A 25,131-nucleotide genomic window follows, 5' to 3' on the forward strand; every position below is an offset into this window, starting at 1 on the left:
TTTTTGTTTTTTCAAAGACAGAGAAAGACAGGAGGTAGAGGAAGCATGTTAGGTTGGCAGAATAATCCTTTTATCTCTCCAAAAAATGAGGAAGGCCTGGCGAGGTGTGGCCTCCCTAGTGCAATTAAATTTGGAATGCCTCTTGACAGCACTTGGGTCTCTGCAACACCTCCTCTGGGGTCAGGAGCCACCCCAAACCCTCCAGCAGCATTCCCTGTGAGATCTGCTCTCTCAACACAGCATTTAGGAATGAAATGGGGGATCTTTGGCAACAGTCTGGCCAGCACTAGCGGGCCTGCAGAAAGCTGCTGAATGACACAAGGGCATGTCAGTTGGGAAAGTGCATCCTAGAAATGGTTTCTTTGCTGCGAGCTTGGGCAAGGGATGTTTATAAGAGATGGGTAGACAGGCCCGCAATGGGATGAGCCTTGATTCTGTCTCCAGCAGCCTTTTATTGCTAGTGATAGGTGCCATCAGTGTCTGGCCTGAGAAATGGTTGGGCTGCAGGCATTTCCGTCAATGCATCTCATTGATCGGCTGTGGTCTCACCTCCCTGGAGTGATAAAAGAGGAGTAAAAAAGTTAGGGTAAAGCAGCAGTGTGGGACTGGGGGGCTGCAACCACCCCTGTCATGGCCACATGGCTACATGATAGTCCTCATGGCTGCTCCCTCCAGACCTGCATACTGTGCCTCCGCAGAGACGACCCAGGCCTGCTTGCACAATGACCTCTCAGAAAGATGCATGCCTCCTCTGATTGTTTTCCCTCATCGAAGTAGTGTGACTGATTCATTTTTTCACCACTGACACTCTGTTAAATAGGACTGAAAGCAATTAATCTGAGGTGGAATGCCTGAGAATTCCATTCATAAATAATCCTTTTTTTTTAGTGCAGCCACCCCCTACCCCCTTACTTCACCAGTGTGTGAGGGGAGATTTACAAGCCCAAGACTTGCAGACCAAACTTGCAGGAAAGAATGTGTTCCAACCCTCTCTGCACATGAGATTAAATGGCCATGATCAATATATTGCCGTAAGCACTGAGGGGACATTTTTATCGTACGTACATTAGAGTTTATAATGTAGAAGAGACAGGATCCGCCATCAGTCCCAACCAGGGCATAAAACCCATCTTCCAAATAAAAACACTAAGGCACTTTAGCAAAAGTTCTCTCTGAGCCTGTTAAGGCTGCAGAGAAAGATCTGTTGAGAATAAGGCAAGCTGAAATTGGAGCCAGAATGTGTGAGTGTGTGTGGGAAGAAGGGCATTCCTGGGACCATGTGGCCGTGGTGGAGCTGAGTGGTTGAGGGCTTAGCCAAACCTGGTGGTGAGTTGTGCCTCCATCACTTACTAGCAAATGACCTTGGGCAAGTCACTCAAGTCCTCTAAGCTTCAGTTTATTAATGACAATAGCAGTACCTGGCCTTATGTGGTTGTTAATGAGGATTAAAGGGACTAACATGTATAACATGTGCAGCCTGTCCCCAGGGTTTAATAAGAGCCCAATAAATGTTAGGGAGAAGAAAAAGATGCTGCAGATGGTGATGCTGTTGATGGTCACTATCACTTGGTGTCTGGATTGTACCAAATTACAAAGTACATCTATGTGGCTTCCTCGTCCTACTTGGATCACTGTCAGGCAAGGTATAGGTTCAACCACTTTGAAGTGTGCTTGCTGGTAGAAGTCAAAGTCATTACAGAGCATGTTGCTGGATAGTTGTTTGAACTCCAGGGCTAGTCTTGACCTCTGCCCTTGAGCCCTTGTCCCTTGAGCTCTTGTCCTTCTACCACCTGATTTCCTCGTGCCATCCATTGGCAGTGTGTCCCGAGACTGGAAAGTGATCTACACATTACAGCTACCCAACCCTGGTTAAGAAGGAGAATTTGTTGCCAGAATCGTCATTCAACTTTCTTGTTTGGTGTTGGCGTGTGGATGGTCTGTGCCTTTTCTCCACTGTTTTTATCGAGTGTTGCCAATTCATGGTGAATATGGCAAACGGGAGACCCCAGGCAGCCAGAGGCTGAACGTGGCAGGAAACTTGCCAGTTCGGCAACTTGGAGTCTGTGTACCCTTTTTGGTCAATTAAAACCTTGTGTTTGACTCAGCTCATCCCTTTATGGAGCCATCTGAGTCCGTAATAATCTCAATAGCTGACATGTACTGAGCCAGGCATTCAGCAAAATGCTTTACAAGTGTGATTTCAGTTAAGCTTCACAACGGCCTTACAAAGAAGGCCCTTTTATGTGGCAGTGTTCTTGGCTGGAAGCAACCAATGCTGACTTGCTATTCCAGAAGGAAGGAGTTTATGGGAAGGATCCGGGGGGCTTTAAGAGTCGTCAGACGGCTGGAACACAAGGTTGTAAAGAAAGGCAGGGACTGAATGAACCAGGGCTGGGTGCAGGGGAGGACGGCTCCGCGTACCAGCTCTGCTGCTCCTATCAGTGTAACTTCCGATCCCCTCCAAGCCCTTGAGTCACTTAATCTGGATTTGCTGAGTTTACATCAAGATCTGCCATTTGGGTGGACCAGGGCAGAAAAAGAAAGATCTTATCTGTTAAGCAGCAAAAATGCCAGACAGGGTCTATCTTCCACCATGATATATCCCCAAGGGATCCCCAGCAGGAGGTTGGAATGTTTGGGGGGGCTTGGATTCCAGATAGCCCAAATTGGTAAATAACTACCACTGTAATGTTAACAACTCCACTGTACAGATTAATAAACTGATGCAAAGAGGGTTGGGTAAATTGCCCAGTTTCATACAGGCATCGAACGGCGGAGCTGAGATTTGCACACAGAATCCTTGCACTCCAGACCCTGAGATCCACTAAGCGTCTCTTCCTGTCATTAGGGATGTATCTGTTAGAATGAGCTCAGCTGACATGATACTCTACTCAGACTGAGTAATAGTAAGGACATTTATCAGCTCCCACTCTCAAAAGTTCATTAATCCAGCTGCTGCCTAGCATAGTCCACACCAGCTCCAAGATACGGGGTCTTCTTTTTCAGTTTTCATTTCAAGGATCCCGGCAAGGCCTTCCATTGCTTCAGATGGCTTCAGTGCCACCCCCCGGGCCCATCTCCTATGCTCAGGGGTCATACTGGCTTTACAGAGTGATGCCCTTGATGACCCTATAAAAGGTGGTGGAGGGGGAGTGAGGCAGTTCCTGGAAAGGGAATTCTGGGAGGACAGTCCCATAGACTCCATCACAGTCACCTAGGGCCACTGAGGGGTGGGGTGGCAGCAGAGGGGGAAGGGAGCTTCCCTTGTGATTCCATGAACTTAGCTCTGCTGGGGAATTTCTGCCTGGAAGTCTCTGATTTCACCTGTTCCTCCCGAGAGTTCTCTGGAAGCTTCTGGGTTAAGCAGGAGATGGTGGTTTATAGAACTGGTCAAATGGGTACAGCACAGTCTCTGTCCTCAAGAAGACTACAGGCTGGGTGGGGAGACAGACATGAACAAGTGCAGGAGGCTTTGCTGGGGTGCTGCTGAGGCCTTGGCTATAACACTCACTGTCCCCCATATCAGTTTTCTGGGTGGGCTTCTTAAATCACATAGACTGTGTCTGAGTCTTTGCTGTGCTCTAGCCCCTAGTTCTTCTCCTGGCACTGCATAGGTGTGGCAGGCAAGTGATGGAATGAGTAAATTCTCCCTCATCCCAGGCTGAATGAGAGACATGCTAACGAGAGGGGCATGCTAGCTCCCCAAGAGGGAGAGCTTGGCTCTGACACTGGAGGAGTAGGGAAGGCATCACAGATGCAGTACCCACTGAACTGTGCTGTGGGGCACCAGTAAGTGGGAAGAAATGCATATAGAAAGGGAAAGAAGGGGGTCAGCACCCCATCGACAGCTGTGCAGGCTCCTTGGTGCTTCTGTCCCTGGCCTGGACTCTGACCACACAATGTACTACCTAGAACAGGTTTAGTGATTAAACCTGAGTTGTCCTGAGAAGTGCAACTGCCTGGTGTTCACCAGGCCTCACAGGTGTTCAGTGACTGCCGGTTAGGTAGCCTTATTCATCTTCACCATAGCCCTGTGGGGTCAGGAGGGAAGGGTGGGGCTGCAAGGGGCCAAGTGCAGGAGTGTAAGGAAGCCATGGGGCCTCTGAGGCTTCAGCCAGCCTCCCAGCCAGTTCTGCCAACAGTGCACCACGTGGCCCCAGGCACATCCCCTTCCTTCACTGCGATCCAAGTTCCCGTGCATAAGAAGTGGAACGGGGTTCAGTTACCCTTGTGGTCCTTCTAGCTCTAACATTTCCTACTCCCTCTTGAGCGCTGTGGGAAGTGCCAAGTTTCCAAGAAGGGCAGCAGTTGGCCTAAATTACCCAGCAAGGTGAGGAAGTTGCCGGCAAGTGAACCTACTGTGAGCAGCAGGAGGACGAGGCCGGCGTTGCCAGGGACCACTGAGATAGCCATAGCACCGAGGGCATGATAGGTGCTCAGTAAAGCCTTGTTGAAGGACTCAGTGCAGTTTCTGGACTCCCGGGTTAATGTATGCAATGAACTGAATGTGTCCCCTTAAAATTCTGATGTTGAAATTCTAACTCCTCATGTGATGGTATTAGAGATGGGACCTTTGGGAGGCAATTAGGTCATATGTATGTGGGGGTACCCATAAATGGGATTAGCACCCTTGTAAAAAGGACCTCAGAGAGCTCTCTGGTCCTATTTCCACCATGTGAGGATACAACAAGCAGACAGCATTTCCAGGTCTAAGTAGGGCTGCCGCCAGGACTTGACCATGCTTGCACTCTGATCTTGGACTTGCAGCCTCCAGAGCTCAGAGAAATACGTTTCTGTAGTTTATAAACAACCCTGTCGATGACACTTTGTTACAGCAGGCTGAACCAGCTTGAGAGAGTAGATTCCAGAGGCTTCTGCCTTTCTATTGGGCTTTCAGAGAGAAGTCTTCAACTTCCCTGCAGGATGGTCTGTCTGTTCCTGAATGGGGATTAGACAACCCTTTTATAACTGATGTCAGAACAGGCCAAAAGCAAGAACTTGGGACCTCCCCCCAGTTTCCTAAGGGATCTGGAACCAGTGTATATTGACAGGAGAAGCAGGGCTAAACTGCACACTTCAACAGGTGTGCGTGGAAAACCATCTGGGCCAAGGCTGAGCAAGGTGAGTGGTTCTCTGCCTTCAACACTGAGTGCTGTGGGCCTTCTAGAGAATGACAGCACTGCAGAGATGCACCAGAGCGGGACTACATGGTCACAGCAGCCAGAGGGCCCTGGAGCACTGAGGCAAGGAGCCATGGAGATCAGGGAGAGGATGACCCTGGGCTCTACGCTCAAGTGGGACACAATATTTTAGAAGGATCAGGGGGCAAATTAAGGTCAAGGTGAGGCTATAAACAGGAGAATCTTATTTCTTCTTCCAGCTAGATTATCTTTATTTTTTATTTGCATGTTTGCTGGCTTCTTTATTTTTAGGAAAGTCACAAGATTTCCAGCAGTGTTGATTAGAGCATTGAAGGGGATGATTTTTCTTCAGAGAAAGGTCATAAGTCTTTAATTCAGGGACTTCCCAACTTTTCTGAACCCGACCCAGTCTTGAAAATACATTTTTACACCAAGATCTAGTAAATAGGAACATGTATTGCTGAAACAAGAGTTTCAAAAAACAGAACTTTCCTGTAATATATTGATGCTTTCTTAAACATAGTGGTTCTTACCTGAACTATAGCATCAGTATCCCTTGGGAACATGTTAGAGATGCAAATTCTCAGGCCCCACCCCAGATACATGGTATTGGAAGTTCCTGGAGCTGTCTGAGCTTTCCAAGTGATTCTGATACATGCTGAAGTTTGAGAACCTCTGTGTAATATGCTCTGCTAGTCTCATCTATTTAATGAAAACAACAGCAATAAGTGTCGTAAGCCACTAGTTTGGGGTAGCTTAAAGGCTGCCTAAAGAAACCTCTGAAGCCCTGTGTTGGCTCCGTCTGCTTCCCTTTCTAAACTCATCTTGTACCATCTGCCCTTGGCCACCTTGCTCAAGCCAGCTTCAGCCAGGCCCATCTCCTGTCTGGTTCTCAAACTCAGCCTTTTCTGCTTCCCAACTATGTTGTGCCCCTGCCGGAAGGCTCTCCTCCAGCTCTTGTAAGACTAGCTCATACTCCATAGGGATGTTGGCTCAGATGGCTCTCCTCAGAGAGACTGCCCTGTGCAAATTGTTCACAGCCAGTCTATTTCCTTTTCATCATAGCCCTTAGCACAATTGATACTTGTCTGTGAATGTAAGCTGCGTAGGATGATGCCTAGCATATAGTAGGTCCTCAGTGTATTTGCTGAAGGAAAGAATATATTAATGACTACTCCCAACCAGATGTACCTGGGCACAGAACATATCGTAATCACCCTAAGGAGGATTTTCAATCCACAAAGCCTGACATCCTCTCAGACATGGCTTTTTACAGTGAGAAACTGTCACTATTTTGGAAGGAGGGGTGATAAAGATTGAGCATCCTCTCTCCTGATGTCCTTTGCTTCTCCAATCCCCAACTGTTTTTTTGTGTGTAATATTTTAATCAGAAAATGTAGAAGAAATAGTGCCAGACTCAAAGTGAGGGCCCCTGGGTTCAAGACAGAGTCCAACCATGGCCTGGCTGTTTGACTTCAGGTAATTCATTGAATGCTTTCTGGCTCAGTGCAATCAAGGTCATAAAACCTGCTCAAGGCTTTATAGAGCTGTCAAGGGTCAAGTAGGATAGAACTTATGAACATGCTATGTATTGCGAAGGATTCACAAACTTAACCCCTAAAGTATTGACCAGTAAGCCACATTTGTGACATAGAAGCATAGCTCTTCCACCAAAGCTGCCAGAGCATGGGCATACAAGTCCATGGAGGGAGGGCGCAAATGTGAAAATACCCACAATGTCTCCTAAAAGGAGTCCCTAAGCCTCAGGGTCTAAAGTGGGGCTTTGGTGATTTGCATAATTATTTGCATATTCTTTGCAAGTTATTTGAGGCAGGTGGGAATGCATCATAATGCATAAAACTCTTGCTTTCCCTCCTACAACCATCCCTGGACTCTTTACCTTCATATCCTCCCTGCTGGAACCCAGCCTGGAAAAATGGTGGGTTGGCTCCCTGCAGGGGGTGGGAGGGGGGTTCCCACTGCCATCCCCTTCTTCCAGAAGCATGTATGGGGGCGAATCCAGGCATGAGGAGAGCTCCAGTGCCATGCTGTCTGATGGATGGCAGGCCTTAAGCGTGACTGAGCTTTCACAGTTGAAACCATTAAAGGTTATTCTCCTATTAATTCTTTGTGGTCCTTCTCACTTCTTCCTTAGAGAAACCTCTGATTTTCACTTGTGAGACGCTTGGCTGCGCTTGTCATACCCTAAAAGGTGATTTCAGTTCTCTGATGCCAAAGAACCTTTTCTGCTAATCAAAACACAGCTGCAGAGGCCTGTGTGATCTGCTAATGGGCACCCCAACTCTGGGGTATGTCTGTCTGTACCTGGGAAAATAGATATAATTAGGATAACAGATATCATATGTATATGCAAATGCAGCAGGTAAAAATGACTAGCAGCGAGACAGGGCTTGGCTTTGCCAAATCCCATCAGACCAGCTGTGCAGCTTTACCAGAGGCTGACACCATCCCTACACACTTTCCCCAGAACCCTCTCTGGAGCCCTCTCTTCATTCCCTTTTCTCCCCTACCCTGGATCCCTCATGCAAATTATTTTTCTTTTTAATATAAAAATAGAGCCCCATAATTTTCTGAAAAGGCTCTTTCTATAGCCCCAGATCTTAGGAGGCTGCAGTGATCCCTACATCTGAGAGGCAAGGGAGGGAAAGAGGGATAGGAAGAGAAATTCTCTTCCATGTTTTGCCTTTAATAAGGGTTCCACTCCAGGTGGTAACATCATGACTAGAGAGGAGCATTATGAGGACCAAACTGGAGCTCCTGCAAGTTTGGTGTCAGGCGTCAGAAGGCGCAGGTGTAAGTTGCATGTCTGCCTCTTCCTGGGGGTGTAGGCTTGAGCAAGGGACTTACTCTTGGGGCCTCCGGTTACCTAAGTGGGCATCTTAACAGCACCTACCTCACAGGGCCTGCAAGTTGTAGGCTCTCATAAGCTCTCAGGTAATGTTATTCTTCGTGATATTTTTGTGGGAGGGTAGAGTCAAGGATCAGGCCTAGTGCCCTCACTCTGCTCTATCACTCCATCTGCATTCCCTTGGATAAATCATTTTACTCCTCTGAGCCTCAATTTCCACATATGTAAAATGGGATTATATGGCCTGCTTTCCTGGGTTGTTAGGAGGCTCAAATAGACAGAGGATGGATGTCATGGTGTGATACAACAGTAAATGACAGTGATGTATATGGAATACGGTATCTGTATCTTTGGGGAGCTCCCAGTCTAATGGGAAGGGGAGTCTCATTTGTGAAGCCCTGGGCCTGACACAGGTTGCCCCCATCCAGTCTATGAAAAGTGCTACAAAGCTGTGCAGGCATACAACATGGACACTTGACTTTTACCAGGATGTGCAGCTATTCAGTGTGGGCGTCGAACTTCTACCAAACTGTGAAGGTCTGTGTGTGGACATCCAACTTTTGTGTTGGGGTTGGAGCCTAGGCTTGTGCCTTTTATATATGTTCTGTGCCTAACACAGTGCCTAGTGCATTGTAGTTGCTCAAGAAGTATTTATTGGTTGCCTGAATCAATGGGTGAATAGATGCTGAATTGCATCATAAATGTATTTCTCTGCCCCATGGACAGAGTAGAGAAAGCTGTCAGAGTCCTGGTTCTTCTAAAAATGAAGAGGACACTACTTGCATAGAGCAGATGGACTTTTAGAGGCAGACCCACCTTCAGATCTCAGTGATGTTGTTTGAACTTTAAGGAAACGTGCCTAATTTCAGTTTGCCTCATCCTTAAAATGGGGATAAGAATATTCACACCTTTATAAGATTACTGTGCAGATTCCTTAAACTTTTACATGTACCTGGCATGTTCCTACAAGGAAGGTAATGGATTTCAAATGGATCCCCTTCTTCCTTCTTCTCCACCTGATTTCTCCTACTCACTATGCAGGTTCTGGAATATTTCATGCCCAGTCTGGTCCTCAGCCTCAGAAGTGAATCCTATCCTTTGTTGAACCATGCCATTGACAGTTTTTATTCTGTTGAAGGGCATCAATATTTGTTCAATAGTATAAGTCTTAAATAAGCATCTAAATGACATATTACAGATGATGAAAGTCATTTCTGCAAGGAAGATTATCTCACATGATCGTGTTTCCATCGTTACCTGGGCCTCTGTAGTTGGCAAATCTCTGCCGCTACTTAAATGATAACATTAGTCCTAATACCGTGTAAAATGACTAGTTCCTCAGGGTAGGTTTATTTTTAATAGTGTCTGTCAGCAGCAAATAGCTTGGAAGACCCCAGAGGAAAAAGCCCTGCTCATGCTCTCACCGAAGCGATGATATGGATATATGTAATATCTATATTACAGACCTTTTAGGTGCCATGGAGATATTGAACTGGATAGTTAGACATGTGCTGGCAAAATCCTTGGCTGCTTATAGGGCATGAAGCAGTGTGCATTCCAGAGACCTTCTGAGGTTGTTTGAAGCCAAATTTGGGCTTCATAATTCTTTGACAGACATTTGACCCCCATGGTAGATAGAATCCTCTGAAACACAGGCTGGGAGAATAAAATCGCTTCCCCCACCTGCCTTTTTTTTTTTTTCTTGTATGTCTGTTGATAAGTTTGCTATGCCATTAAAATATTTAATCATCTGCCCCCATCCAGAGCAACCTTCCGTCTAAAGTTGCAGTTTATTAGAGTGCCCAGACCATACTTGCTATTTACCTAAAAGATGGCCAGGGGATCCTTAGAGGGAAAACCAACCACAATTTGAAAGCAGGTATTGAGTCACAGATGAATAGATTAAAAATGAAAATTATTTCTTGAAGCTGATGTCAGGGGAAATAAAGTAAAATTTGCACCAGTTTCTTATCCTGGATGCACAAGATTAAGTCATCGAGTGGCCATTGGTCCAGCCTATGGGACTGTTGCTGAAAGTGGTGCCAGGCCTGTACCAGGGAGGAAAGAGGGGGCAGTAGAGGACAGAGCAGCTAGGGACATACACCTTCCAAGAAGGGGCATTCATGTCTGCTTCAGAGCATGGTGAGAGGAGGATAGCCTGGAAGGGCAATGAACAGAGGCTCAGTTTCAGCGGACTGCTGTACTCAATGTCCCTTCCCTCTAGCCTTCGTGGGTGTGGACTTTACTGCCATCTCACAGACTTAACCAAAGGCAAAGTGAGCTCTGGGGTGGGGGCCTGCCTCTGAGGTGGTGAGCACCCTGAGAGTGGAAATTGTACCTCATTTGGCATACCCTCCTTGGTATAGTACATTTCATCCTGGCTCTTTGGCTATACAAGTAGCTAAAATTCCTTTGAAAAATTTAATAATTGTATCCCAAACTGGGTTATAAGGAGTATCAGGTATTTTGGCAGGTTTAGCTCAATATATTTGGGCAATGTACATCTTAAAGAGTCCCAGTAGCTTATCAATAGCTCTGAAATTTCCTGGAGTGAAAAGCTAGCAAATAAAAATGGTTTCACTCTGTTTAACCCAATGTTTCCCACACTTATTTGGCTATGAATTCCTGTCTTCCAAGAATATCTGTCATCATCTTACCATTGTGAAAGGCAATTTAAGAATCATCACATGGTAGGCAGGGTTCTATCAATGCTCCCGCCTTTCCAAGATTCTTCTGATTCTCTGATCAAACCTGAACACAGGTACTGCTCTGCTGGGATCTTGAAGATTGAAGTAAAGTCCCCAAGACATTGACCTTATGATAGGGAGTGAGTCTGGGTGGGTCTGAGCCAACCAGTTGAGCCCTTGATGGAAAGAGTGAGAAGGATTTGAAGTCCCTTGGCTGGCTTTGGAGGTGAGGGAAGCATATGGGCAGGAATGTGGATGGCCTAGGGGAGCAAAGAGCAACACCCGGCTGACAGCCAGTGAAAAACCGGGGATATTAGACCTGCAACCACAAAGAATGGGGTTGTGCTAACAACTGAAATGAACCTGGAAGCAGAATCTTCCAGAACCCCCATATAAGAGCCCAGTTTGGTTGACACCTTGATTTTGGACTTGTGAGATTCTGCATAGAGAACCCAGGTGAGCCCACCCCAATATCTGACCCACAGAACTGTGAGATGATACATAGGTGTTGTGTGAAGCCACTGAGTTTGTGGTAATTCATTATAGAGGGATAAAAGACAGATACATGCTGATTCAGAGAAATCCAAACAGTTAACTGTGGTACTCTCTTCTTTACCCCATTGTATTTATAAGGTGTTTTACATGTAACAAAACATGTCCCTCCAATCGGTCCTATGAGCAATGCTCAGGTATGGCAGGGCAGGTGTTTCCATCTTGACAGTGAGGAAATATGGGTGGGGAGATTCAGCACTTTGCTCAAGATGCTCAGCCAGGAAATGGAGGCAAGGAGACTTGAATGGGGCTCTTTTGTGACTTAGGGTTTGAAGCGGTCCTTCACTCTCTTTTGCTTTCAAATAAGAAAAGCATGAGCATTTGGAGACATTGCAATTGGGAGCTTGCAAAGGGAGATGACAAAATGCAGAGGACACATCAGGCAAAGGGTCTGACTGTTTCATCTGAGAGGCCCTTTCTTTCATCTCTGGTCTTTGACCAGAACAGCTTGTTAGAAAAAGGATTCACAGCTGTGAGCCTGTGACAATGTGTGGGGGCAGGGTGTGGGGAGGCCACCGGAAGTGGACTGCTGGGATGCTTTATTTGGATGACTAAGGGCAATGATACACAGTCCTATAATATTAAGAAGAACCCTGTCTTCAGGCTGACCTCCCAGATGGGTGCTTTGCAGAGGTGGGACTGCCTGTCTAATTAATCTGCTTTCTTTGCCACAGCTAGCATTCCTACCAGTGCTGTCTGCACCCCTTGACTTAGCATCAAGGAGCATACAAGTCATCTAGGACCACTGCCTGTGGACACAGGTGGAGACTCAGGTCTGCAAAAGGGACAAGATGTCTTCAAGGTCATAAGTGCCCTGACTTTCCGTTCAAGGATCCCCCAACAACACAACACACACACACACACACACACGCACACACACACACACACACACACACACACACATGCTATTGAGCTATATTATGGCAATTCTCCATGTTGATTAATGATCACTTCCTGATGGACCAGAGTTCCCCATCAAGTGAATTTAGTGTGTGTGCATTTGTTTTATGTCTGGCATGAGTCAGAATTGTGTGTTTACTATTGTCCTAATAAGAATAGAATTCAGTGCTGACAGACTGCAGACCCGGTGCGGGGCAGTGTTCTGAAAGTGCCACGAGCTAACTCACTTGATTCTAGTATCATGAGGTCATGGAGGAGTCATTGGGGCCCTGAACAAATGTTCCTGGCCAGAGATGGGGCCAGGTTTTTTTTGGTATCATTAATCTACAATTACAGAAAGAACATTATGTTTACTAGGTTCCCCCCTTAACCAAGTACCCCCCACATACCCCTTCACAATCCCTGTCCATCTGTGTAGTAAGATACTGTAAAATCACTACTTGTCTTCTCTGTGTTGCACAGCCCTCCGTGTGTCCCTCACGCACTATACATGCTAATCTTAATGCCCCCTTTCTTTTCCCCGCCCTTATGCCTCCCTTCCCACCCATCATCCCCAGTCCCTTTCCTTTTGGTAACTATTAGTCCATTCTTGGGTTCTGTGATTCTGCTGCTGTTTTGTTCCTTCAGTTTTTTCTTTGTTCCTATACTCCACATATGAGTGAAATCATTTGGTACTTGTCCTTCTCCGCTTGGCTTATTTCACTGAGCATAATACCCTCTAGCTCCATCCATGTTGTTGCGAATGGTAGGATCTGTTTTTTTTCTTATGGCTGAGTAATATTCTATTGTGTATATGTACCACATCTTCTTTATCCATTCACCTACTGATGGACATTTAGGTTGCTTCCATATCTTGGCTATTGTAAACAGTGCAGCGATAAACATAGGGGTGCATCTGTCTTTTTCAAACTGGAGTGCTGCATTCTTAAGGTAAATTCCTACAAGTGAAATTCCTGGGTCAAATGGTATTTCTATTTTGAGCATTCTGAGGAACCTCCATACTGCTTTCCACAATGGTTGAACTAATTTACATTCCCACCAGCAGTGTAGGAGGGTACCTTTTCTCCACAACCTCGCCAACATTTGTTGTTGTTTGTCTTTTCAATGATGGTGATCCTTACTGGTGTGAGGTGATATCTCATTGTGGTTTTACTTTGTATTTCTCTGATGATTAGCGATGTGGAGCATCTTTTCCTGTGCCTGTTGGCCATCTGGATTTCTTCTTTAGAGAACTGTCTATTCAGCTCCTCTGCCCATTTTTTTAATTGGATTATTTGGTTTTTGTTTGTTGAGGTGTGTGAGCTCTTTATATATTTTGGATGTCAATCCTTTATCGGATCTGTCATTTATGAATATGTTCTCCCATACTGTAGGATACCTTTTTGTTCTATTGATGGTGTCCTTTGCTGTACAGAAGCTTTTCAGCTTGATATAGTCCCACTTGTTCATTTTTGCCTTTGTTTCCCTTGCCCAGGGAGATATGTTCATGAAGAAGTCACTCATGTTTATGTCCATGAGATTTTTGCCTATGTTTTTTTCCAAGAGTTTTATGGTTTCATGACTTACATTCAGGTCTTTGATCCATTTAGAGTTTACTTTTGTGTATGGGGTTAGACAGTGATCCAGTTTCATTCTCTTACATGTAGCTGTCCAGTTTTGCCAGCACCATCTGTTGAAGAGAGGGGTCAGGTTTTTATAGGGCCTAAAATTTGTAAGATTTTGGGGGCTTTCTCAAAGGAAAGGAACAGAAAGTTACAAATGTAAAATTAGGTACAAGGCCCTGGAAAGCACCCAAGGAAGAGAAGGGCTCTGAAGCATTATAGTAAATCTGTCTTGGTTTTCCTCTCTCTCCTCGGCACATGTTGGGGTTGCATGCTCCTGCCCCCTGTGATGGCAGCAAGGTCATGTGACATGCATTGGCCAATGGGATGTGAAACAACTTCATGGTGTGTCCCTTCCAAGAGCAATTTTAAGAGTCAGTGTATGATTCCCTGTTTTTCTCCACAACCCTTACATTTGAGGTGACTAGACTGACAAAGGGAGCATGTTAAGATGGACTTTCCTTTGCCCTGGACTATGAGTCATGACAATGGTCAGAGCATCCCCTCTTCTCACCCTCTCATGTCAACTTGCAGTAAACGTAGAGCATAAGTGAGAAATAAGCTTTGGTTCTACTAATTCACTATGATTTTGGTGATTATGTTTTTCAACCAAAGCAAACTTAACTCATCTAGGTAGGGTACTATTATTGTTTCAGTGTCCCAGATGATACGTTGAGGCACAGAGAGGTTTAGTAATTTGCTCAAGGTCACACAACTAGTTAGTGGTGGACCTGGGATAAATGGCTCAGTGTCCTAGTTTCCCAGTGACATCAGGAAATGGTGGGGGTGTTAGTAGACTGAAGATACTCATCCCATCTACTCAGCTCCAGCTGATGGTTGTAAAAGAGGAATGTGGTCCAATTGTTGCCAGATCTTCTGATTTTTTAAAAGACAACCATAAATCCAGAGTTTCAATGTGAAATCCTGATTATAATATGTAGGCAACTGACTGAGCCATTTTCTTTTTTCCCAACACTGTGAGGCCAAGATATTATTGAGCTTGAGTCTGTGCCATATCCAACTTCTCTTTAAAGAAACAAAACACAAAACCCTGAAAATTCAGGCCAGTAACAGGTATGGGCTAAGTGACGTGGTCAGGGTATAACTGTAACCAAGACACACACAGTCGGGGAAGGTGTCAGATGTCCTGTGCCCAGAGAGGAGAGGTCTCATGCATGAAGAGGACCAGGATTGCAGGTGGGGTGGGGAGGGGGGCCCCTGGAAGTAGAGAGAGTCACATAGATTTTCAAGGAGTCAGTCAACAGAAAATGACTTGTTAGGCTTATTCAAATTTTTACATGAGGCTACCATCCTCACATACAAACTCTCCTTGAAGAAATACTAATTGTTCCACAGGCTGCAGATTTAGAAGCTTGATGATCACCATGAGCACATGGGATTGAGCAGCATGTAGCTGAACGTCATGGAGCCAGAGAGAGGGGCTGTCATGGAGCAAGTCTTCTGAAAACTGGAGATTTTCTTGGATCCCAAGGAGGCCAGTCCTTGATGAATCCCTGATGAGGCCAAGGTATTCCCATCTTCCTTGTTTCTTCTTCAGCCTTTTGTCTGTGGGGCTCTGCTCATCCCTGGGGAGTGGGACAATGAGCAGTCAAGAAGGTCTGTCCATGTGACTGTTAATACTAAGGCTCTGACAAGAGAAGTTATGGTCAGATGAGACTAGTGCTCATCCAGAACATCTGACAATGTGCATTAACCCAGTTTCCCAAAGCATAGAAGGGAACGTAAAATGCTATAAGAATAAATGGGCCATCTGCAGAAATGGGCTCTTGCAGGCAAAGACATTTGGAAAATTGAGTCGTACAATGGAACAAGCCCCAGAAGTGCTGCAGGACTTCTCAGAGCCTTTAATAGGCCACCAGCATTGTGCACCTCTAAGAGGACAGCAAGGCACCCTGCTTGACTGAGGAATCTCTTCTTCTTTTTCTCTGTCCTTTTTTTCCCCCCCAGAATCTCTTAGGAGTGAATGTGATAAAGAAAAACATGCTGTCTAATTTTTTTCACTTGTGGCTTCTCTCCTCACCTCTCAGTTTCCCAGCCTCTTTCTTTCCAGGTTTCTTTTAGAGTTGGAGTTTTCACTTTTCAGGGAATGGGTCATTTCTACTCATCCATTAGTTAAAAAAACTAGGTGCCCCAGTGGAGCCTGGGGGAGATCACTGCATAAGTGTCATGGTAATGGCATGCCCTTGGGCTCTCTGGGAGGACACTGGCCTGGTGGAACCCTGTTCTCCACTCAGGAGTGGCTTTCAAGCCCAGGAGAGGCTCTGTAAGGCAAAGGGACAGAGGCGCTTGGGAGGTTGCAGCATTCTAAAGGAAACACTCCCTCTGCCTGGGGACATGGACTGGGGGGGGAGGTGGGGAGGGAAAAGGAAGAGGAGGAGGAGACAGAAGCCCCTGAGTGGCTGACCAAAAGGGGCCCCTTTTATGGCCTTCCTGTTTATGGCTGAGAAGTAAACAGCTTGGGAGCCAGGTTGTCTCCAACAGCAGCTGGGGCACTGGCTCAGGCTGGCTGGGGACCCTCTCTTTCTGGGTGGCAATGGGCGGGAATCTGCCAGTCACGCTAGTCTCAGGGGGCATTTTTTAAAATTTTTTAACCAGCATCTTGGGGCATGTTTCCCTCACCTCACACTATCTGCACTACCCACATCATTGGTCCTAACTCCTTTCTGGGGGACAGCTGGGGATCTGTGCACTCAGGCTTGGGGTGCAGACCCCAGCTGTGACACTTAGCAGCTGTGTGACTTTGGGGAGCCCTGCACCTCTCTGAGCCTCATTTGCAGTGATGAATAAGGGGGATTTGGGAGGATGTGAAGACTGTGCCTGTGAACAGCATTTGTAGCTTGTTTGGCATGTGTAAGTGTCAATACATGTTCCCTGCTAGGATTCTTATTTCAACTGCCCCCTTGCCTGAGCCCCCAAAGCCTTAGCAGGGGCATGTGGGAGGGGATCAGATCCACCTCTGAGGGATTGCCTGGCCTTGGTCCAGGCAGCCTCTCTTGGGATTGGAACCTGCAGCATTTTGCCTCCTAAGAAATGCAGGCTGTGATGGACGAGAAGGTGCCCGTCTAAGATGAAGAACACGGCGCCTGGGGCAGCAAACACCAGGAGAATCAATAAACTATAATTATCAAGGATGGTGTCTGTGGGAGGTGTGGAGTCCTGCAGAGAGAGAGAGAGAGAGAGAGACAGACGAAGGAGGGGTGGGAAGATGCCCGAGAGAAGGGACAGTGAGAGCAAGGCATGTGCATGTTCTGATAGATGCAGAAGAAGTGTGCACTGGCAGAGGCAGATGCTAGAAGACAGAACTGGGAGTGCGGGACATGCCGGGGCCCTCCAGTCCTTGTGGGCAGGCCTGCCTCCGTGGGCAGGACAGAAGGGGCACAAGTGGGAGCGTCTCCCCTATTTTATACAGCACTGACACCCATGTGCTATCCATGCAAGGCGGTTCTTTATATTTCCCAGGTCCTCTCCCACATCTGTCCTTTGAATTACTAATAGAATAGAAAAGCCTAAATATAAAATCTATGAAAAATACTGTATTAACTCTCTGATGCAAAAATGAAGCTTTCTAATGTCCACTTACAATATCTGATCTACTTATTTAGTTAGGCTGAGTATTAAAACAATATAGATTGTAATATATTAGGTTAGAAATACTACTTTGACACCACCAGGGTCTTCATCATCCCTGAATTTATTACTACTTCATGGGCCCACCATGCAGTGAGGATTTTGATTTGGCACTTCTGTGTATAATGTTTATCATGCATAGATGTTTATGTTATTATACATAGATCATTTTCCTACTTAAAGGCAAGCCTCAATTTGGGCTATTTGTGAGCTCTGCCACATTGCCACTTACCTGATACTTTTCTGAAGTCCACTTTAAAAGTTTCCTTTCCCTGATCCCCAACACTTACATTTTGAGGTCTTACCACCAAGAAGGATGACTAAATCTGTGTGTATTTTGTCAGATCTCTCCATCCTCCCTCTACAGCCCCCATTTTGATCTGGTAACCTTTACAAGCAAGTGTCTCCCATTCGTTGAGGTCATTTGGGATTGACATGTGTCCTGAATATATTAGAAAGACTCTCATAGGAGGAATGTTTTTGTGACACAAATAGGTTGAGATCCTTTGTAAGGATACTAGTTTTTGAAAGAAACACACTTGCAGATAAACTTATTTTACTTTGGGCTTTACTGTGTTCCTGGCACTGGGCTAAGTATTCTATAAGCATTATGTCACTTAACCAGTGGTACCAACAGACACTGTTTCATTCCTCATTTGTGGGTAGAGGGGTTGCATGGGGCCCTGTTGCCCTGCCACAGAGCTCAGAGGTGGCCGGTTCTCGGAGAGGCCAAGGCAAGCTACCAGAATTGCACTGTGAGACACAAGGTCATCACCCCTTTTCCCAGGCCCTGAGAAGGTGACTCCCAAGGCCTGGCAGCTCACCAGGGCACTGAGCAGACCAGGTTAGACCAGGAACCCTGGCCTGCTGAGGAGCAGCTGACAAGAAGAAGATGAAGGATGCACAATAAAACCCATCCTGCATCAGCACCACGTATTCCCCCTGCCTCTTGCACACACCCACTACCTCAAAAAATGTACACCCCCCTTCTCCAGCTGTAGGTGGGATACATGTTACAAGCAGGTCAGCCTCCTGCCCTTGGCTGGGGAATCACGTGGCTGCCCAGGTTCCCAGGAGGCTGAAAGCAGAAGCACAGGCCTTCTCCATCTGTGCTTGCTCCTCCAGTATCTCTCTCTTCTCTCCAGGCAGTACAATCCGGAAAAAATCCCTCTCCCCTGGAAGCAGAAGGAAAAACTTTGCGCGCACACTTGGAGGGGTCAGCAAGGGGCCCTTGGCGAGAAGGTTGCCCCTGGTTTGGGGGTGATGCACTCTGTACACAGGTGGGCAGAGGCCTTGTGTGGGCTGTGACAGGGAAGGACTGTGTGCAGCAAAGGTTTTCGGATTTTCTCTTTCTAAGCACAACCTCTGCCTTTTGGAGGAGGAATGTGATTTCTACTTTGTTTTTTGTTGTTGTTGTTGTTATTTCAACTTGACATCATGACCTCAGGCAAAGTGCAGTAGGGCGCTTCCTTTTATTCTTATCTTTTTGTTTTGTTTAGTTTAGTTTTGTGTAGGTTTAAGCTGTGTAAAACTGTTGGAGAGTTTAATTTGGATACAGCGAAGCCAGAGATCAGAAACATAAATTACCTTCAAGACTGAGCTTCAGAATTTGTAGTATTCTTCCCCTTTCCAAACTCCATGCAGATTCTTCATTTCATAACTTCTTTTCCTACCTTGATCGGATATCACTAGAAGAAGGGTGGTTAGAAAAAGAAGGGGTGCATTTGTGTGTTCCAGTTTAGTTGAAAGAAAAAGTAGAACGGGGAATATAGTCTGCTAAGAAGCAGGCTTCCTGCTTGGCAAATACTACCCTAGGGGTTATAGGCAAGTACCACGGCTGGGTTTCTCTAGGGTCTGCAATTTCAATCCAAATCATGCTTGCTTTTAAATGGCACTCAGAAATACAAACATGAGACTTTGCGAAAGACTTAAACATGCCTAGGATTTGAAGCAGTGTTTCCTTAAATCGAAGGAAATTTTAGTTGCGTTAAGTGGAGTAAATTTTTTCCTGTCAATTCAGCCCACTGGGGAGAGAGGGCTATCTGTGTACCCCCCAAGCAGAGGAATCATTTTCATTACAGGTTTCTTTACTTTCTTTAGATGAAGGCTGAAATCTTGAAGCTCTAGAAGAATAAAAATGTAGGAGAAAACAATGCAAGTAATTACTTCTGTATTTTTTCCAACCTTGATGTTTCATTCTTCCTCTGTGACTGCCCACCAGGCGTGCTGGACCTTGTCCCCACACTCCTTGTGCACCCCATGGAGCAAGGCGGGATGCCTGCTGGCTGGACTCCCACAGGTGAATGGGAGTGGATTAGGGAGGGAAGGAAGATTGGGGGAGCAGAGTGGTGTCCACAAGCAGAACTGGGAGCTGAATTTAAGCCAGAGACCATCATGCCAAGGTGAAGATAGGCCTGGAGGTAGCACTGCTGCTTTCTTTTTTTAATACTGAGTTCAACATCCCAAGACCAGTGAAATCGCCTACTCAGGAAACTGTATGAAATAGTTACATAAACTATGATGACTGGTGCTAGTGAGTCTTTAAAAAGTACTTAAAGTCTGTATTTTCTTTTAAAAAATATTAATTTGACCTCAGCCTTTCATGCAGGCAGACAGGAAAGAAGCTCTAGGAAGGATATTGTAGCTACTGCTCAAAGTTGTTGCAAACTGAATGGTTTTCTGATTTTTCCCTGTCAATGTTTCCCTCTCTTCTTGCTACATTTACCCTCTTTTACACACTTAAATGTGTATTAGAGAAACATTGTTTGCTATTTTGTATTTTTTTCTCCTACCTCAAAATTTCAAATCACTGCTCAAGCACTCAGAAACATACCTTATGCACACATGGACATGTGCGTGCAGTTCTCTTCTCCCTGAGTGACCCTGATTTCCTCTGTGGCTCCTCCTAAAGACTCTGCTGTGCTCTGTCCCCCTTTAAGTTTCCATCCAGTGGCCCTGATACAAGCTAAAGATTTCAGGCTCTCCCTAAGTTTCAAAAATGCCTCCATCCCCACATGCCCTGTCTCCATGTCTGTCTTCTTTGTGAACATGGGCCAGATGCCCTGCTTTGCAGGCTGATTTATGGATGCATTAGGGAAAACTCCACAGAGGGTGTAAAATACAGTGTCCTGTGCTTGGGTCTGATCTCACATGTTATCGGTGATTGCAAGTGCATTTTATAACCCTGGTGCCAAATCGAAATCAAGGTGATTTGCGCATCAATCTCCTGGATAAAATCAGGGCATGCTCTATTGTGGTTTGACCTTCGTGGTGTCTTTGGCTGGTCTGACTTGTCTAAGTCCCTTGGACAATTACCCAGGGACAGTTGGAAAATGCAGCAATAATGGCTGGAGCTGGGATTACCAGCTGTATCAAAAGGCTTAACCGCTTACCCCAGAGACTCCCAAGCGCCAGAGAAAAAGCCCTGGGAGGAGGCTAGCATGGTCTCAAAGAACCACAGGCTGCAAGCAGAGAGCAGGGGGTGCCTTGGGACCATTGTCCTGTGCTCTTGGACTGCACCCTGGTAGCAACTCTGCAGCAAATCTAGAAAGCAACTTCCCATCTTACAAAAAGTCAGTGGATAACTGGGCCTCAGAAAGCCCATGCAGGCCCTCTTTGCCTTATTTATAATGGTAAGAGTTCAGCTGACTGCGTGTCAGATGTACGTTTCTGAAAATGCAGGGAAAGGAAGGGCAGGGATAGGAACGAGATCAGTGGTCTTGGTCCCGCCACTGCCAAAAGTGGGTTCTCCTTCCTTGTTGATTTTCATAGAAAATGGTTAGAGGCTCCCTGAAATATCTGTCTCCTTTGGTAAAGTTTAGGTCTTACCCCTAAATTTCAACAGATGCATTCACAAGAGCCCAGCAGAGCTGAAGATATTTTGAACAGATTAATGGAAATTGTAGATTTTTAGACCTGCAGGCTCTTTAGTGATAGTCATAGGGTATATTTCAGATAAATATTTTAAAGTCAGGGTTTTATGCCTATAATCTGAGTTTCTCAGCTTATATTTAGCCCAAACATCTTTTTAAAGTAATTCCATGTCTCCTGATTCCACGCCCGTTCATAGTCCATGGGAGGAAGCTCAGCTGGCCCTTCAAATGGGAAAGTCTCTTTTACAAATCCCTTTAAGATATGCTAATGTATATGGGCTGATTATTAAGATAAATACCTTGTGTTGGAAACTGGAGTTAATTATAATATATATAATTAGTCACTGGTCAACCTAGAAGTTATAATTTATTGTTCCCAGATTTGCATTTATTATCAAAGATATTTAATTTAAAGGAATTACAAAAAAAAAAAAAGCCTGATTTGAGTGGTTATGGAGATGGTGGGCACTTAGCAAACTTCAGGACTTTTTTTTCAAACTCTCCTAAACCTTTTGTATATAATTTCAGGAAGTAACATACTAACAATAGATGATGACTTGTGTTTGTTGACCAATAAATGGGAAAGTCATTTTTATAAGAAGAAATGATGCCATTTTCTTTCCCAGATATTCATTTTTGAAACATGAGGTAAACTTGAATGAGAAGAAGGTCCAAGTCCAAGTAGAATCATGGAGCTTGTGTGATGAGAATGTCTTTTGTGTCATGTTGGGGCGGCACAGAGCAGTGGGGTGCAGATAAAGTAAAATATTGAATGCTTTTCCTTTCAGATAATAATTTCTCCTGGACAGTGAAAAAGAGACCAGCAGTTTGTATACAGATACCGCTTCTGTATAAAAGGAAATTCTCATGCTTTTTTATAAAGTATGTTTCCGTAAAGCTCCTCTTGCCTTTCAAACACCGTTTCTACATTCCTTTACCTGACTGCTGCTCTGTCACAGCTCTGGGCTCCCTCGGGCCTGCAGGAGGGACTTACGGACATCCCTTTGTCTCTGTATTAATGTCTGTGGAGGGCTGCCAGGTGCGGAGAGAGGAGGTGCCCTCAGTCTTCTGGCCTCCTAGGAATCCTTTTCAGTAAATGCAGCCACAGTTTGACTTGCAGTAAGTTAGTCTCAAGTGTGTCCACGGGGGAAGTGACACTCCCGGGACATCAGAGATTTCTTTCCTGAGATGAAAGGGTCTCCCACTGTAGGGTGATGTCTGTAAGAATGTACCTTTCACATTTCCATGTCTTCTGATGAAGATCATCCTTGAGGCATTTGGAAAGTATTTTTGAACTTGTTGACTGTTGAGATCAGAAATGAACCCCTTTCCTCAGAGGTCAGAACAGGAGTATTTGGCTTTATGGCTTTTATAAGTAAGAGTGAAGCATGGTCAGGCTGGATGGGACTTGAATTATTCTTCCTGTGGATAGAAAATCTATTCTCTTACTGGAAGAGAGGGTGGAGGTGAGGATGGCGGAAACCTTTGAGGACAAGACCTCAGACCATCCTGCTGGGTTCCCAGGTAGCTGATTTTGGATGGTAGGAGAAACAGTCCTGAGCAGCATGAGGTACCAGGGGACTCTTCCTGGTCATTTCTGTGAAGGGCCCCTGGCTTGCCCTCCACTCAGGAGCCATGTGCACGGTGTACCACTGCTGGTGTGCATGCAATCAGGAGTGCAACGGACTGCAGAGGATTTAAAAACAAACACCAACTAAAAGTGGTCTCGTTTTTATTATCACCCTAAGCCAGCAATTCCAACACCAGTGATAAAGTGTCAGTGTGCTGTGGCAGAGGGTACTTTAGGAATGCACACATACATCAGTCTGTGTGTGGCTAAATGCTGGGGCCTCATCCTGCTGCCAATTTCTGGGCCAGGGCACCCACTCCCCAACTACTGGGAGTGTTGGCTACCAATGGCTCAGAGCTGCCACCTTCCCTAGAGAGTTATACCCATTCTTTTGTGAGCCTCCCACAGCCAGTGGATGTCCAGTTCTGTCAGGAGACGGCCCTAAGGGACAGTTCACCATTTAGAGCCCTCACTTCCATGGGCTATGTTAGACCTTGCTCCAGACTGCAGCCTTACTCAGTCCCTTTCCTCTCTCCCTCCACTTTCTTCCCTCCTCTGAGCACTCTCTCAACAAATCCCATGCCCTCACATTCCTGTCTCAGGCTGTACTTCTAAGGAACCCTCCTAAGTCATTCGACTTTCAGGCAAGAATGCTCTGCATGGTGAGAAAACTTGGCCTCTATTTCCCCAGGTCCACCTATGATCCCAAAGTGTCCATGTTTCTAATTTCTTCCTCTTTACGTATAGATACAAGATGTGTTTCCAAAACTAAATTGGAATCTTCAGGTACATTCAAAGTCATCTATGGGTCTGTGGAGTCACAGAGACCTGTGCTCCCCGGAGGGTGTTAGAATTCTTTCCTCAAGGACTCTGTTGAAGGCCACGACCAGCCTCTGGGAGGCAGGATAACATGAGTTTTGTGGACCGACAGACCTGGGTTTAGTCCAGACTTCCATTTACTTCCTTGCAGTACCAGGTGGGACACTGAGCCCAGTGGCCCCTCCCACAGCTGGTAAGATGCAGAGCCAGTGTTTTAACCCAGGAGCTTCATGCCAGGGTCCCAGCTTTCAGCCACCATCCTGTGCTGGACACACTCCCTGGTTGCACATGAAACAGTGGAGGATGATTATCCTGCTGAAGAGATGGTGGTGATGATGACGATGGCAAAAGGTTGAGAGGACAAGATTCAGACTTACTGACAACAGGGCAAGAAACCAGCTGAAGTTCCACAAATTCTTCCCCAGTCTTTTCTTGATTAAAAAAAAAAAAAAACCAAAAAACCCAAACCCAAAATCTTGGGGTCCTGGAATAAAACTTTGGTCTTAGAGTCAGGAGACCTCAGAGTCAGATACTGGCTGAGGGTGAATTCACTTGTGGAAGCCTTGGTGTGCTCATCTGTGTAAGTGGCAGAAATGTCAAGATGAAATGAAAAGAGATCCTGGGTACAAGTACTTCGCACTGTACCTGGCATGGTGGGTATCCAGCAGATGTCTGTGATTAGAGGGCCATGTCTTGGGGTAGGACTTTGAGTGACTCTGGAGAGAAGTAGTGCATGGCAGCTCCACCATAACGTAAGTGCCCCCAGGGGGTGGGTGAAGATAAGTGGCAAGGATTGCTGGGACCCCCTCAGACAGGGACAGGTTGTGTCTCTCACTTTGCGGTAGCAGTCCCTCTGCACCCCAGGTTCCTCTGCTATTTTCAGGTCCTATTTTCACACATTTGACCTTATTTTCCTTAAAGTAAGCTTCCCAACAAATGCATGAGAGGGCAGATATTTTAGTCGTACTCTATTTTAGTATTACTCATTGTTGCATTCCCAGTGCCTAGACTGGTACCTAGTATACACTAGGCATTCAACAAATATTGTTGAGACAGACCTTATCAAGAGCTAGGACTGAGGGTGGCAAGAACAAGCACTCCACTAGGTGCCACGAGGCCTTAAAGTGTGTCCTTCCTCTGCTTTGTAGCTTTGGAAAAACCACCTGACCCCTCTATGGACTTAATCCATTTAGTATGTCAATGATACTAGCTTTATCTTCAGGGTTGGGATGATGCCAATCAAATCTTACTGGACCTTTGAATTTCAAGAGCTGTGAAGTTGATTTGTCAACAGCAACTTAAAGAAATTTAGCTAGCCCTAGAATTTAGAGTAAATAGTATTTCTAGAAGATAGGCTGCATATATTCTCTCTTAGAAATTTAAAAACACTTTTCCAAATAAACTCTTGAGTTAAGAAGTCACAGCTGAAGTAATTGAACTATTTAGAAATTAATGGCACCATGAACCAGAAC

The 25,131-nt window shown here is 45.6% G+C and overlaps 1 long non-coding RNA gene across 1 annotated transcript in view; it reads left to right on the top strand.

The window, feature by feature from the left end:
- The window catches only part of LOC108406109 (uncharacterized), a 192,197-nt gene that overhangs the window by 13,115 nt on the left and 153,951 nt on the right, over positions 1-25,131 (top strand). The window contains exon 2 of the long non-coding RNA XR_012127030.1: positions 15,107-15,278. This is a non-coding gene — a long non-coding RNA (uncharacterized lncRNA). The remainder of the gene's footprint in view (positions 1-15,106; positions 15,279-25,131) is intronic.

This window comes from Manis javanica, chromosome 17, assembly GCF_040802235.1.
Source record: "Manis javanica isolate MJ-LG chromosome 17, MJ_LKY, whole genome shotgun sequence".
Classification (NCBI taxonomy): Eukaryota; Metazoa; Chordata; class Mammalia; order Pholidota; family Manidae; genus Manis; species Manis javanica.